The sequence below is a fragment of the Schistocerca americana genome, chromosome 11, assembly GCF_021461395.2.
Source record: "Schistocerca americana isolate TAMUIC-IGC-003095 chromosome 11, iqSchAmer2.1, whole genome shotgun sequence".
NCBI classification, from domain to species: domain Eukaryota; kingdom Metazoa; phylum Arthropoda; class Insecta; order Orthoptera; family Acrididae; genus Schistocerca; species Schistocerca americana.
Genome location: NC_060129.1, coordinates 179235199 through 179250043, shown reverse-complemented (window position 1 = coordinate 179250043; position 14845 = coordinate 179235199). Strand labels below are relative to the sequence as shown.

Here is a 14845-nt window from a genome sequence, read left to right as displayed (position 1 = left end):
AATGTACTTGTAAACAATTACTTTATTCTACAATTGGAAACAATGATGAAATTAATAAACATCAAGAATGTACTTGTAAACAATTACTTTATTCTACAATTGGAAACAATGATGAAATTTTTCAAAATAATGAACCTAAACCATTGAAAGACAGATTTCCTCCTTCTACTAATGTATTTGAGGAATGGAGATACAGGAGAACAGTTAGAAAACATATAGTTAGTAAAACTTTTGCTCAAAGACTAAAAAATATAAATTTCGAAAATAATCTCTACTTAAACGTGCCAATCGTTTCTTGAGTCCATGGAAACAAAAAATTATAAAAATAGTGGAATATTATATAAAAATTTGCTTTGGACTGAAATTTAATTTTATCCTGTTTTGTGAGTATCAAATGCTTATAGGTCACAGAATTATGGAATGTATGTTTCATAAAAAATATTATACATTCGTGAATGAAAGAGATTTGATTAAAAATATGAAAATAAAAAGAGAATTTGCATCAAAAACGTCTAATTTTCATTCACAAGCATCTACTTACACATTAAGCAGTATTATTGGCTTGCAATTAGGAATTAATAGATATGTTGCATTAAGATTCTCATCATATGTTGACTTGCCAGAAACAGTAAGAAATGGGAAAGCTTCTATTAATGTGAAAAATAATGATCAAATTAGAAAATCTGCTTTGTTTCCCTTAAATAAAAATGCACTGTAAGTTACAATACATAGAAATGTTGGTCTTTATATTGATCAAAAACTTGAAAAATTTGTGTTTTCAGTTGTGATTGATAATATAAAAAAATCTGAGACTAAAATTAATTTATCTAGTAATGTTTTTTCATTGATGAAAAATGTCGAGTGTGTCCATTAAAAGCTACGAACTGTAAGAAAAAGAACATGTGAACCTCTTTTATTTCAAGAATTAGAGTAATTCATGCTACTGTTAGTTAACAGATTTACCTAGGATTCTTTTGAGTAAAATAAAATTTATTTGTTATGTGTTTAGTTCACTTGAACAGTCAGGAAAAGTTGATAGTCACGCACAAAACTGCTTAGTTAAAAAACCATTAAATGTAGAATTTACAGAGACAGATTCCTATATTATCAACATACACAGAAAGTTCCATTTGTTATTTATGCAGATGTTGAGAATTTGCTGTTAAAAATTGCCTGTCAACCAAATCAAAAACTGACAAACTTCTTAAAATTAATTCTAAAATATCTAGTGTTAACAGGGAATGATAATGGTAACGCTTTGTAGAGCAAAATATTATAAGAGAGATATAGACTTAGCAATGAACGAATAAATGTAATAGAATTAGAATTAAATAGCCACATCTGGTACAGTGAAGTATCAAAAACATAAACCAAGTGCTTTTGTTGCTTTACCAAATATGTTATTGGGGACTATAAAGATACTATCATATATTGAAGACCAAGTTGTTTCAAAATTTCATTTAATGTGTGAAAAAAATGAGGTTCAGTGAATTGGAAGAAGTAATTGTGAAGTTGAAGAAATGAGACGATTACCACTGCTACAACAGTCAAGGCATACAGCATCTAAAATACGCTCATTAGGTAGATATCATTATAAAAAAAAACAAGTTTGTGATGTACTTTATCTGGAAAATATATAGCTCCACCATGTAATTAGTGTATTTTTCAACTGAAGTAGCCTAGTTTTGTGCCAATTTATTTAAATAATCTCTCAGGATATGCTTCACATCTGTTCAAAAGAGAACTTGGTTATGACGAAAATACAATATATCTGATACTCAGCAGTGATGATCAATATAATAATTTTGATAAGAAAGCAAAGTATTTGGAGATGTGGTTTATTGATGCATGATTTCAAACCACGAAAAATTCTTTAAAATCTGAAAAAAGATTAACTGACCAAGATTAAAAAGTTTTTTCTAGGAAATTTTGACACTCTAGTAATTAAGAAACGTGATTATACCTCTGATTATATGGATAGTAGAAGGAATTTTGAAGAAACACAGATTCCATCGAGAGAGCAATATTACAATAAACAAGATTACTGTGAAATAAGTGGTGCAAATTATAGCCAAGCAAAATTAGTTTGCAGAAATACAGTATAAAGAATCTTGGTTAATATCATGAGCTCTGTCTTCAAACTGATGTTTTTTTATTAGCTGATGCATTTGAAAGCTGTACAAAAACTTCCAAAAAGCATAAGGTTTAGACTCATCTTGGTATTTTAGTGCACGTGATTTATTTTTTATGGAATGCTAAGCATGATTACTATATGATTTTAATGATTGAAAAAGAAATAATAGGTGGTACAGCCCAATGTTGTAAAAGCCATGTAAAGCCAAGTAGTAAATATATGAAAAATTATGGAGCAAAAAAGATGTTACATTGTTCAGCATATTTAGACGCATTCTCTATGGTTATGCTTTAAGTCAATAGTTACCACATGGTGGATGTGAATGGGATGATCCAGATTCTTTTATTTAATAAAAGGAGATGTTCTAGTCTTCTTGGGTGGGATATATATTTGAAGTATATTTAGAATATCCAAAAGCACAGCATGATTTCCATAAAGGTACACAACTTGCTCCTGAAAGTGAATTAAGGAAAGAAAATTGTTTACTATTTTGGATAATAAACATAATTATGTAGTTCACTATAGAAATCTTAAACAATACCTCCCTCTATGAATGAAGATATCAAAAATATACAGAATTTTAAAATTTAAACAATCTAACTGGTTAAGTAAATTTATAAACTTGAACACAGAAATGAGAACCAAAGTGAAGAATGATGTTTAGAAGAATTTGTAGAAGTTGATGAATTGCATGACAATTGAAAACGTAAGATACACACGGAATATAAATATAGTTTCAGATGCAGATAAGTGTGAAAGACTTGTGGCAAAGCCATACTTCAAAGGGCGAACAATATTTAATGAAAATCTTTCTACAATTTTCATGAATGTAACCAAAATTAAGTTTAATAAACCGATTTTTATTGAAATGATTTTTTTTTATTTCAAAAATAAAAATGTATGATTCTCACTACAGAAATATGAAACCTAAATATGGTGAAAATATTGACCTCTGATGTGGAGATCCATGGAGATAACAGACACATACATATCAATTTACAAACTGAAGATTTCAGTGAAGACATGACATCAATGGTTAATGTCACTGACACAAGCGATTATCGAAAAAAAATATACACATAATTCGCTATGCAGTCAAGAGAGTTTTTGGAAAAATGAAAGATGAATGTAATGGAAAAATAATGGAAGAATTTTTTGGTTTGAGAGCAAAAATGTATGCTTATATAAAGTTGGTGCCAAGAAGGAGAAGAAATCAAAAGGCATAAAGAAATATGTTTTGAAAAATATAATAGGCTTGGAATTTAAACCAAAGCATTAAACATGAACTTTATTCAATTGAGGTACATAATTGGGTGAGTCCTCATGATGATAAAAAACAAAAAACATGATTCCAGAATGAGATTTTCACTCTGCAGCGGAGTGTGCGCTGATATGAAACTTCATGGCAGATTAAAACTGTGTGCCCGACCGAGACTCGAACTCGGGACCTTTGCCTTTTGCGGGCAAGTGCTCTACCAAGGAAGGTAGGAGACGAGGTACTGGCAGAAGTAAAGCTGTGAGTACCAGGCGTGAGTCGTGTTTCGGTAGCTCAGTTGGTAGAGCACTTGCCCGTGAAAGGCAAAGGTCCCGAGTTCGAGTCTCGGTCGGGCACACAGTTTTAATCTGCCAGGAAGTTTCAACAAAAAACATGTTTTACAAAATAAGATACATACATTACAACGTGGACATTAATCAGTGACACTGGACACTGCCTAGAGGCTGATTCAGCTGCCACTACTTTAGCTGTCACACTATCAGCTGCCTCTGTCATCTTCTTCATCACGGAAATGAAAATCTGGAATCCTTAAAATGTGAAAAAATAATTCAGATTTATTACATACCATGACACATAAAATTTAAATCCTGTTAGTGAAAATTTTTATGTTTAAATGGATCCCCTACTCAAGAAGCTCAATAATGTAAGCAATTATGATATATCTAAAAAATTAATGAGTTACAAGTGAATGTTTTGCACAACATTTATGGCTGCAAAATTTTGCATATGGAGAAAAATATTGTATAGAACTTAACAACAAGTTTAAGATTATTTTGCCAGATATGTATCTGAAATTAATAAGCGATTGACATCTTCAATTTTTTGAAGATGGAAAGGTTAAATTAGGATACAATGGAATGAAGAAATTTAAAAATAATAATAACGAACTTCATGATCTGGATATCATCCTATGGATATCGTTAAGACTTTTTTACCTTACTACTTACTTTATTTGAAGAGAAAAATGTTTTATGTTTTATTCATTATGGAATCTCAGGGGACAAGCATCCCTCCTGGAATAATAAAAAATTTAAAAAAATAAAAAAATTGCATATGGTGAAGCATTCCTTTGATGACATTCCTTTATTTCCCTCAATTTACTGCCTTTTACCTCCATTTCCCTCTGTTTGCCTATGTTTACCTCCATTTCCCTCCATATCCCTCCATTTGCCTGCATTAACCCCCATTCGCCTAATTTTTGCTAAAACAAGCAAATGGAGATTCTGGGTTATTTTTCTAGAAAAATCAGCAGAAAATTTCTTGGGAATCCGAGAAATTCTATGGTTATCTGACGATTTGGGGAAAATGAGCCAGAACTTATGTATTTATTCTGCTAATGGCCCCGGCCAGCATCCAGTGCTTGGATCTAGATAACTAAAATACACTGCCTCACAAAAAAGTGAAGTGCCCAAAAGATGAAAAAAAGGAGGAGAAAACGAAATGGAACTTCTTCAGTTGAGAAGATGGATTGTGTTTTATCTTTGATTACAAAGCCTATTTGCTATGATGTTTCATCCGTTCTGGTCTTGATTTATGCTCTGATTCAGCTGGGAAGGGTTTCATGAAGCTATTGTATCCTCTCCTCAGGCAAGCTGGCCCATAACTGTTGAATCTGGTCCTTGATATCCTTGATAGAGGCACTGGGATGGAGTTGACATTCGAGCTGGTCCTAAACATGTCCTATTGGAGATAGATGTGGGGATTTTGCTGGTCAATCTCCAAAACATTCCAAGAATGTTACTGCTCTCCAGATCGCCAGCACTTTCGTCGAAAATGGTCGTCTATGGGAATGAGGGACTCTAATTCATTGCTCAACACAGTAGAGTGCTATTCAGCAGCAGTCCATGCTTCCTACTCATGGTACCACTCCAAACACAGACATCTCTGTTGTGGTGGTGACAACAGGCTGTGTGTGGGACGGTAATTCCCTAGACTGGCTGCTTCTAGTCTCTGACCAATGGTGCGCTATCATACAGCATGTTGCAGGAGGTCCATTACTTGTTCTGAGATGACCAGTGTACAAGTGAAGGAGGTATGAAGCACTTGGTGCACATTTCAGTTCCAATCATTTGTGGTGGGCAGTCATGGGGAATGAAACCTTGGCGAGAAGTATGCCTGCCCCTGCGTTCTAATGTAGTCGAACTTTGGGTCACTGTCACATTTGAATACCCCACAGATCTGGATACTGCAGGATTCGACCAACCAGCAGATGGAGACCTGCAATTAGGTTCCTTTCACACTCTGTCATGTGGTGTTAACACTGTGTCACATGCATATATGGCATCACCATCATTCACAGAGATCACTCGACATCTACCACTCCTAGTGCATCCTAGTGGGCCTGGTAACAACACTAAACCCGAAAAGCAAAAATGCCAAATGCCAGTGGCCATTCTATGTAACACAGAGAATATTACCCCCCCCCCCCCCAATCATTTACATGCTCATTCATAATGAGACTGTGAATAAAGTAACATTGACTTCTCGTTGTTTCACATTTTTGTGTCAGTGTATTATATTCCTGAACATTTCATTCACACTTCTTCTATTCTAATAAGAGGAACTTTCTGAACTTCTACATACTGATTCATCATTCTTACATCCAGAACAAATCTAGTTTTCCCAAATGGCTGTTTGATAGGCTCATCAGAATTGTTAAAAGGACTGTGCAACCGGTCAAAATTACACCATGACCTCTTTTGATTACTTTCAGCCTGTATGTTTTCCTGCAACCTTAAAGGCATTAGCTGACATGTTTTATGATACTGGGCTCCTACTTTCATCTTCAATTTACACTCATATCCATTAATGATGCCAGCCAGGTATCTTTGATAAAAAACATTAATTCGTTTTCTGCTGGCTTGCAATTTTTTTTACACATTTCCAAGAAATAATCATTTTATGCTTTTACTGTTCACTTTGGCGTGATGTTTCGAAATGAAATTTTCTCTCATTGTTCTCCCTACATTCTCCATGTTTTCAACTGCAATATGAGCATTTTCGCTATTAAATTTAACTGTCTTACGCTTACTTTCATAGCTTAAACTTATTTGTTGACCCCTAAATAATATTTTTCCTTAGTATTCTTTCAACCAATCTACTTCCAATAAAATCTATGCAGCTAGGTCTGACATCCTGTGCATTGGATGGAGGAACTCGAAACTGTTTATGGAAAATACACTCTAGCCACCACTTTGCTTCCATTTCTAAATATTCCTTGTAAATATATTCCCTTAAATGACCAAGACCGTGCCTCCTTCCTGTATTTTACTCAGTTAATAAATTTACCCTTTCATTCTTCACTTGCCCTTCAATATTAAGCTGGCAGTGAAGCTCACACTCTCTTCCACTCTTTCTTGCAACCACATGACCTTTACATTCCCCTTCTCACATTGTAAGAATTCCAGTTGGCTGACTTTTTCTTTCCTCATACAGCATTCCACACTATTTGCTTGCTTAGAGACAATAATATGATACTGATTAAATGGTCTGACCAAATTCACTGTTCCTAAATATTTGTTCACTGGTCTTGGCTTTTGCCAAGAACATTTATCTCCTTTGCACCTACCTGCTCTCTCGTTTTTTTTCTATTTTGACAATCTGGATTGGATTATGTGTTCCTTGTCAGTAGTTCACCTCATGTATACCACTTATATCTCATTTGGCACCACTTACTAGTCTCCTCCAACAGGCATCGACGTATACTCAAGGTCCTATGAGTCTACTGACACCATCCCATCTACTGTACTGTTGTGTAGTATCATTACTGGTAACTATTCTACTTACCTATTTTTTTTCTTATCACACTAGAATTCATCACTTGTGGCATCATTTTGTAGTTACTCAATTTCAGCAATATTTTATCTAGCTTCTATTGTAATTTATTTTGTCACTTTGATTTCCCTTCATAAATATTCCTAGTATCTGTTGTAAATTTTTAATCTGCTCACAATGCTTCTGTTCCTTCACAATTTGTTCTGCACTGAAGCATTCAGTGTTACATCTTTATCATCTGTTGAAGTTAACTGCTGGTAAAGACTACTGTCCACCTGGTTTTTAAAGTCAGGAAATTATTTTTTAAAATATTTGAGTAGCTCTCGCTCTCTTCTTGCTTCTCCTTTTCTCTCTCCTGGCACTTTTCTTATCTATCCCTTTCCCTCTCGGGTTACAAATTGCAGTAAATACCGATATTTCATGCATACATTATGTAGGAACTACCAAATGTAGCTTAATGGTATAATGACTTTACCTTCACAGTGCACACCTCCGGTCTCTTTCGAAAGTCACTACCGTCTACAAATTTCTTTTACTCAGTCAACTAAATTACTGTTATCAGAGCTACAAAATAAAATCACCAACACACCACTCACAACTACTTTGCACCTATACATTTTCTACAGTAAAAAAAACTTCCATATTGGTTTTCCTTGCCCTTTCTCAACACCAAATACCGTTTAGAATTGCACTACCTCGGCGTAAATACAACAGTCCATATATTTTGTCAGTTCAACCTCAGAGAATTGCTGAGCTGATCCGAAATTTGAACAGTCTGGCCATTAATCGAGCTGCTTAAATACTTTTATATAAATAAAATACTGAGATAATCCCTTACTGCTATTATAGTAATCAAACTGAAGTTTTCTTGCATTACTTTCTACTCAGTCTGCTGATCTCTATTTCCCTGGAAATGAGGACCTCAAAAGTCTCCAGTCTATCATGGTTGCTGATAAATGATTCATTTTTTCAGTTCATTCACTGGTCGGCGTACGTTAGTCGGTAGGAAAGATGCTGTATAAACCACCTGTGGCCCGCCTGCTGCTGTTATATGTTGTTCTCAGTCAGCACCGTCCCTTAGCATGTTGGCTACGACAGAAATTATGGTCACAATAGCACTTTCTTTGTGCATCCGTAAGCAACCCAGATGTACTTATCGTATGTGGAGAGTGAAAATAACATTTATTTATCAGACTAGTAGACTGAACCACAAATAACTGTTAACGCATATGGAAAGGTAAGTTTCAGTTTGATTTGCACTTTGATGATGATATAGTTCTGGAAATACATAGGACTCTTTCCAGACATTGATATTCTTGACTAGGTCACCAAAGTCCATCACTTTTTCCATTCTGCCCCTTATGTTAGGAAATTCTTTTCAAGGCCAATTTCGAAAGTTTTTTATACTTTTTATACACCATATTTTAAAATTATTTGTCAGTATATCTTTTCCTTTCAGACAATAAAATTAATAAAAATTTTATCAAAGAACATTGGCTTCAGACCTAAAAAACACATCGTCACTTCGATATATCGCACCCCAGCGAGAAAAATGACACGTCGAAAAATGCCAATTTTATCTTATGTCTCTGAAAAATCCGTGGTAAGTGCCCCAACATGCACAAAAAATACAATGGAGTTTAATTCCAACAATACGAGTTGCCCCAAACATTATCTTCTGGTGGAAATGTTTTGAGAAAAAGGGTGTACTATTCATTTTGATTATAGTCTAATGTGTAAAGGGATCACGTTTCGTTGATGTGTGAACTTGGTCAAGCAATACTTTCTTTTATATACAATAATATTGGATGTACTGTTTAATCTTACCATGATGGTTTTATTTCTCTCTCTTTACTTCAGATTTTCTATCAGCCCGGTCCAGTGAAAGCTGCCTCGAAGACAGATGGCAATCCGACCAATAGCAAAATAAGTCCTCACTACTTTCTGGAAGAGATTATAGCCCAGACATCACTTTCGGCAGTCCATATTCAGAAAAATGCTGAATTACGAGAGGAGACTTTTTATATCACATGCTTCTCTCGCTGATTAGTTAACATATAACAAATAGATTCCTACATTACAGAATAAAATAAGCGTATATGACGAGAAAAACGTCTGGAAATGCCTAACTGACGCTGGGTTATTCATAATAGCATTGTAACATTTTCTGTTTAAAATTGTTGCTTGCATGTGACAGACGTTAAGACCAAGAAGCAGTCGTTGCAGCCACCTGACAAAGGTACTTAAACAGAGCAGACATGAATGGGAGATGACCCTAGCGAAGATGCGAGCTGCAAATAGGGAAATCCATTGGGATTAGATACTTTGACAAAGAGCAGATTATTATTATGCACAGCCTGTGAAGTAGTATATCTAAAACGGCGAAGCTGGTCGAATGTCCACATGCTACTGTCATGAGCATATATGGAAAGATGTACAAGGACAGTGGAACTACCACTAGGTGCTAAGTGGCTGGACGTCTACTGCTGCTCACAGAACTTGGGGTTCGTAGGCTTGTCTGCTCTGTAAAGTAGGACAGATGGTGATCTGTGGCATATCTGCTGAAAGAGCACAGTGCTACCACTTGCTCAAGTGTTTCGGTGCACGTCGTTTATCGTACATAGTTCAACATGGAGCTCTGCAGCAGACCACCCACACGTGTTCACATGTTGGCCCAATGACAGCATCAATTTCAATTTCAGTGGGCACGGGACCATTGGGTTTCGACCACACATTAATGGAAACAGTCGGATGTTCGAGTGAATCACATTTTTGCTACACTTGTTCGACGGTCGTCTCCACAAACGCCGTCATAGAGGTGAAACCAGCCGACACGTGCAGCGTCCCATGGACACAGGCTGGAGGGAGCAATACTATACTATGGGGGAAATTCTACTGCTCTGGCATGGGATCTGTGGTAACAATCAAAGACATGCCTACAGCAGCGAACCACCTGTATCCCTTCATGCATGATGTCTTCCCTGATGGCGATATCATCCTTCAGCAGTATCGTTGCCCGTGTCTCGAGGCCAGAACCGTGTTGCAGTGGTTTGAGGAGCATTATAGTAAACTCACGTTGATGTCTCAGCCACCCAATTCGTCTGTTGTAAACCGGAAGGAAGAGACCGGGGCCGCTATCGGGCGCCACTACCACGCATGCCAATCAGCAGGCCGTTATTTACGCAAATTACATGAACTGTGCGTAGACAAACCTACTAACGAATTGCCTGATACCTGATTCGCAGAATCAGTGATGTATTTAGTTCCAAGGACGGGTAAACAAGCTCTTGAGCAGGTGGTCATAATGTTTTGGCTCATCACTGTACCTCCTTGTTTAAATTAGTCCACCAGTTGCAGTTACAGTCCCTGGCCAAAATATTAGACACACTGCACAGTTTTAATGTTATTCGCCATAACTAAATGTTGAGTACTATATTTAATGCGATTAATCGGAAAATTTATTATAGTTATTCATCAAAATTATTACATTGTTAAATTTTGTATCTATTGTTGCTACGTGACATTGGATTGTTGACTTATTGTAGGTATCAATGTGCAGAGTAAAGCGTACAGGAAAGGATGTGTTCAGTGGCGTTCTCATGTGTAATGGGTTCGCTTTGATTATCAATTTCTACATCACAATTGACTGATTAACAGCCTGATATTACTAACTGTGACCTTTAAAAATGGGTGAAAGGGGGACATTTCACCGCATAAAAAAGCTGAGGTCAAAACCCTCGTTAATATGAAAATGTATTCCAATAGGGAAATTTCACGAAGCTAGCGCAAGGCGGATACAGAAGAAAATTCATTCAAGTGAAGAATTGAGCCTCAGAAGGAAGTATAAATGTGGATGAAATCCAATTTTCTCCCCAAGGTCAGGAAGATTTCTGAAAAGAATTAGCCTAGAAAACAGATTTGCAACAACGAAACAGATAAAATCTCAAGTGGAAGAGGCTAATCTGAATGCATCTGAACGCACTGTTCGCAGAAAGTTGAAAGATTGATATCAAGACTTGTCGACCATCTAGAAAACCATAGTTAACAGCCACAATGAAAGCAAAGCGTATGAAGTGAGCTAAACAGTGGTGTGGTAAGGATGTGGACGTCTGGAGATCGGTAATTTAACTTTACAATTATTATTTACGATATGGTATAAGCTATGTACATTTATTCATAGTATAGTAATTATTTTTGTTGATTTTTATAGGTCTGGTTCAGCGATAAAAAGACGTTTGAAATTTTAACTATCAGTATGTGTGCCGGCGAACAGGAGAAACATTTCACCCCTAATGCATTATTCATATCATAAAACACTTAACTAGGGTGATTTTTTGGTCTGTCGTCTGTGCCAAGGGCACAGGACCTCTTTATGTGATTAATGGCATAATGAGGCAAGACCAGTACACGGAAGTCCTGCAAAAACCCTTAATACCACAGCTCAAAGAATGCTTCCCGAATGGGGAACCACTTATTTTCATGGAGGGTGGAGCTCCCTGTCACACAGGCAGGTCAGTTAAATCCTTTCTGAAGGAACAAAATATCCCTGTGTTACACTGGCCAGATAATAGTCCCTACATGAACCCCATAGAAAATGTATAGGGAGTAATGAAGAGGGAGGTGGCAAAAGATCTCATCACAACAAAACCACAGCTCTTAGAGAAGATCATCCATGTGTGGTATCGCCATCGACAAATGCAGGACACAGTACAGTACTGCATCGACAGCATGCCAGGTCGTATTAAGGCTGTCATAGTTTCAGAAGGTGTCTCAACAAGATATTAAAAGTAATGATTTGACTTTCACAATATTTTAATTTTGTTGTAATTGTTGAAATAAAATATTTTTCAACAAATACTACGTTTTATTTATTTGTTAAATGAGCTTAGTTATGAAGTAGACTACACATAATCATTTTATCACAATTTATGTATTAAAAAACAAATTTCGTCAGATATAAATCAAAATGTGATTAAAAACTGTAGTGCATGTAATAAATTGCCCAGGGACTGTACAATCTCCTAATGAGGAACTGAACTCTGTTGGCAAGTATTGTAACTATTTTCTGCACTCTGTTTCGTCTCATAACCAGCATTCACAGGCTCGCTTTGGCTCCCTTCCTTCGTTTAAGAAGCAAAAATAAAGTTGTAGAAAGTTATTTCGTGTCCTGACATAGATTCGTACTTATTTGGCTCCGTGTACTACTAAGGCTGCACCTACACTCCATCCGGAAGTAGTCCGTTCCGATCGAGTCCGGTGAAGGTCGACGAACTCGAGCTGGCGTCGTCCGACGTGAACGCCTTACACTGGGTGCGAGCCGATCCGGCAACGGTGGGCAGCTGTCGCACGCAGGACGGGAAGAGGTTACACTGAGCGCCGACCCAGGGTACGGTCGTCATTCGTCAGTTTCCGCAGTGGACTCAGTTACACGCCCTAGGTCAGCAGCTGCAGTTGTTGAGAAGCTATCATGAGTGATTTGGATGATGATTTTTTGTGTTGGCTGCTGCTATACAAGAATGTTCGCCTTAAAAGACAAAGCAATAGGACTTGAGTGCATCGTTTTAGTGAAAACAGAATTGCAGGGGAGTTTTTTTACAACTTGCTGATCACTGCGAATTTTTCCAGACAAGTTCAAAGACTACTACCGCATGCTTATAGAAACGTTTGACTATATACTTGAAGGCATAAGAGGCAATATAACTGGCCATTCCAACTACAGGGCATGTATCACTCCAGAAGAAAAACTTACTATCGCAATCAGGTAAGTCAATGTTAAAAACAACTGATAGCCTATTTTTATTGTGAGTGGCATAACTGATCAAATAATATATGAATATTATAAATAAATTCTGGCTTCAGTTACAATAAAAATATGTATCAACATAGACATATATTTGTTAATGTTCTTTCACAGTAGTATTAGATATTATTAACAAATAAGCAACTGTAAACAGGTATCTATGTATGATCTGAAAATCACAATGAAACAATTGTTTGGTTCAAGACTTACAAATATCAGCGATGAATGTGATGAGGAAAATTGTGGAAAATAATTCATAAAAACTTATTAACAGTACATTGGGGATAGCCCATTAAAATGAAATGCCATCAGGTTGTTGGGCAGGAGGACACATTTGAACTATGCTCACAAAGGGAGACGAATGTTGGGCATAATTAGAGGCACTTGGTGATGGCTAGTGCAACGGCTGTAGCAATGGTAAAGGACATCCAACGTGTGTCTGCGTAAAACTTGACAATCTCTTATAATTTTTAACGTTGTGAGCTTCTAAGGCTTCGGTGACGTCCCCCATGATTTTCATAAGTATCCTCATTTTCTCCAGTTGATCGAGTTGTTTGGATGATGCCAGTAAACTCATGAAGAAGAAGTAGTCGTCATCATCCTGATATATCTGTTTTGAGAAACATGTTGCTCAGATATGTCTATCTTTCTTTTCTCGCTGTCCAGTGCCTGTGAATCATAATCATATTTTTTTACATGACTTTTGGTCTTTTTTTCTGCTTTCACAGAACACGACGTAAAAGCGGAGACCTCTAACTCTTCTGAAAAGAGACACATTTCACCATCATTTGTACTTTTCTAACTTGCTATGGTGGGACTTCGATCACGTGGAGAAGGCTCATTCTCTTTCTCTGTGGCAAGCAAGTTTCCTGAGCTTGGCCCAGGTGTTATAATGTGTTTCAGAAACACCATGCTTTTCAAATAGGACCATTTATCAGGTGAGCTTCTAAGGCTTCGGTGACGTCCCCCATGATTTTCATAAGTATCCTCATTTTCTCCAGTTGATCGAGTTGTTTGAATGATGGCAGTAAACTCATGACTGCTCTTGGAGTCGTGCAGTATTTTATAGCTTTTCCCAAAAGCATCTAACAAGTTCTGCCACTTTATCCGAGCCTGTACATCTGAAAAAGGAAACATAAATCTCACAAAATCAGCACAGAAGATGTTCTCCGATCTTGGGACAAATGTTGTGTTATTGTTTATATATGTTTAAGATTACTGAAATATCACTAACAAAGACTACCCACATCATTTGAGTAATATTCAATTATCATTTGACTCTTTCAGGTACTTACACGTAGCAACAGGGATTTTTCGGTCCTTGCGCCTAACATTTCGACTGAGTGATTATACAGTAGGTAAGTGTGTCTTGGCAGTTGTGGATGTGATAATGGAGGAATTTCTGTTGGCGACACCTACCCTTTCCTGATCTGAAAAGTTTTGAGGAAATAGCGAGAGGATTCCACCAGCAGTGCAATTTTTTTCATGCACGTGGATGCATTGATAACAAGCATATCGGAATTAAATGTCCAATACAAAGTGGAACTATGTTTTTAAACTACAAAAAGTTTCCTTCAGTAGTTTTACAAGCTTTGGTGGAGTACCGTTGTCGATTTACTTTAAGAGATGTGGGAGGTTGTGGAAAACAGAGTGACGGAGGAACGTTTTTGGCTTTTACTTTGTCTGCATTCTTGGAGAACAGTCACACTACCCTACGGAAACCTTAGCCTGTCGAAAGAATTACTATAGATATGCCGTTTATCTTGCTTGGAGATGATCTCCCTTTGGAAATTGATCTCATGAAATCTTATTCCAAACGACGTCTCTCACACGAAGAAAAAGTTTTCAATTACAGGCTATC

At 36.6% G+C, this 14845-nt stretch overlaps 1 protein-coding gene and 1 non-coding gene across 2 annotated transcripts in view; both read left to right on the top strand.

The window, feature by feature from the left end:
• The window catches only part of LOC124554140 (chymotrypsinogen B-like), a 190098-nt gene that overhangs the window by 78825 nt on the left and 96428 nt on the right, over positions 1-14845 (top strand). The window lies entirely within an intron of this gene.
• Trnas-uga lies at positions 3673-3747 on the top strand. The gene has a single exon. It is a non-coding gene; the product is annotated as a tRNA-Ser (tRNA).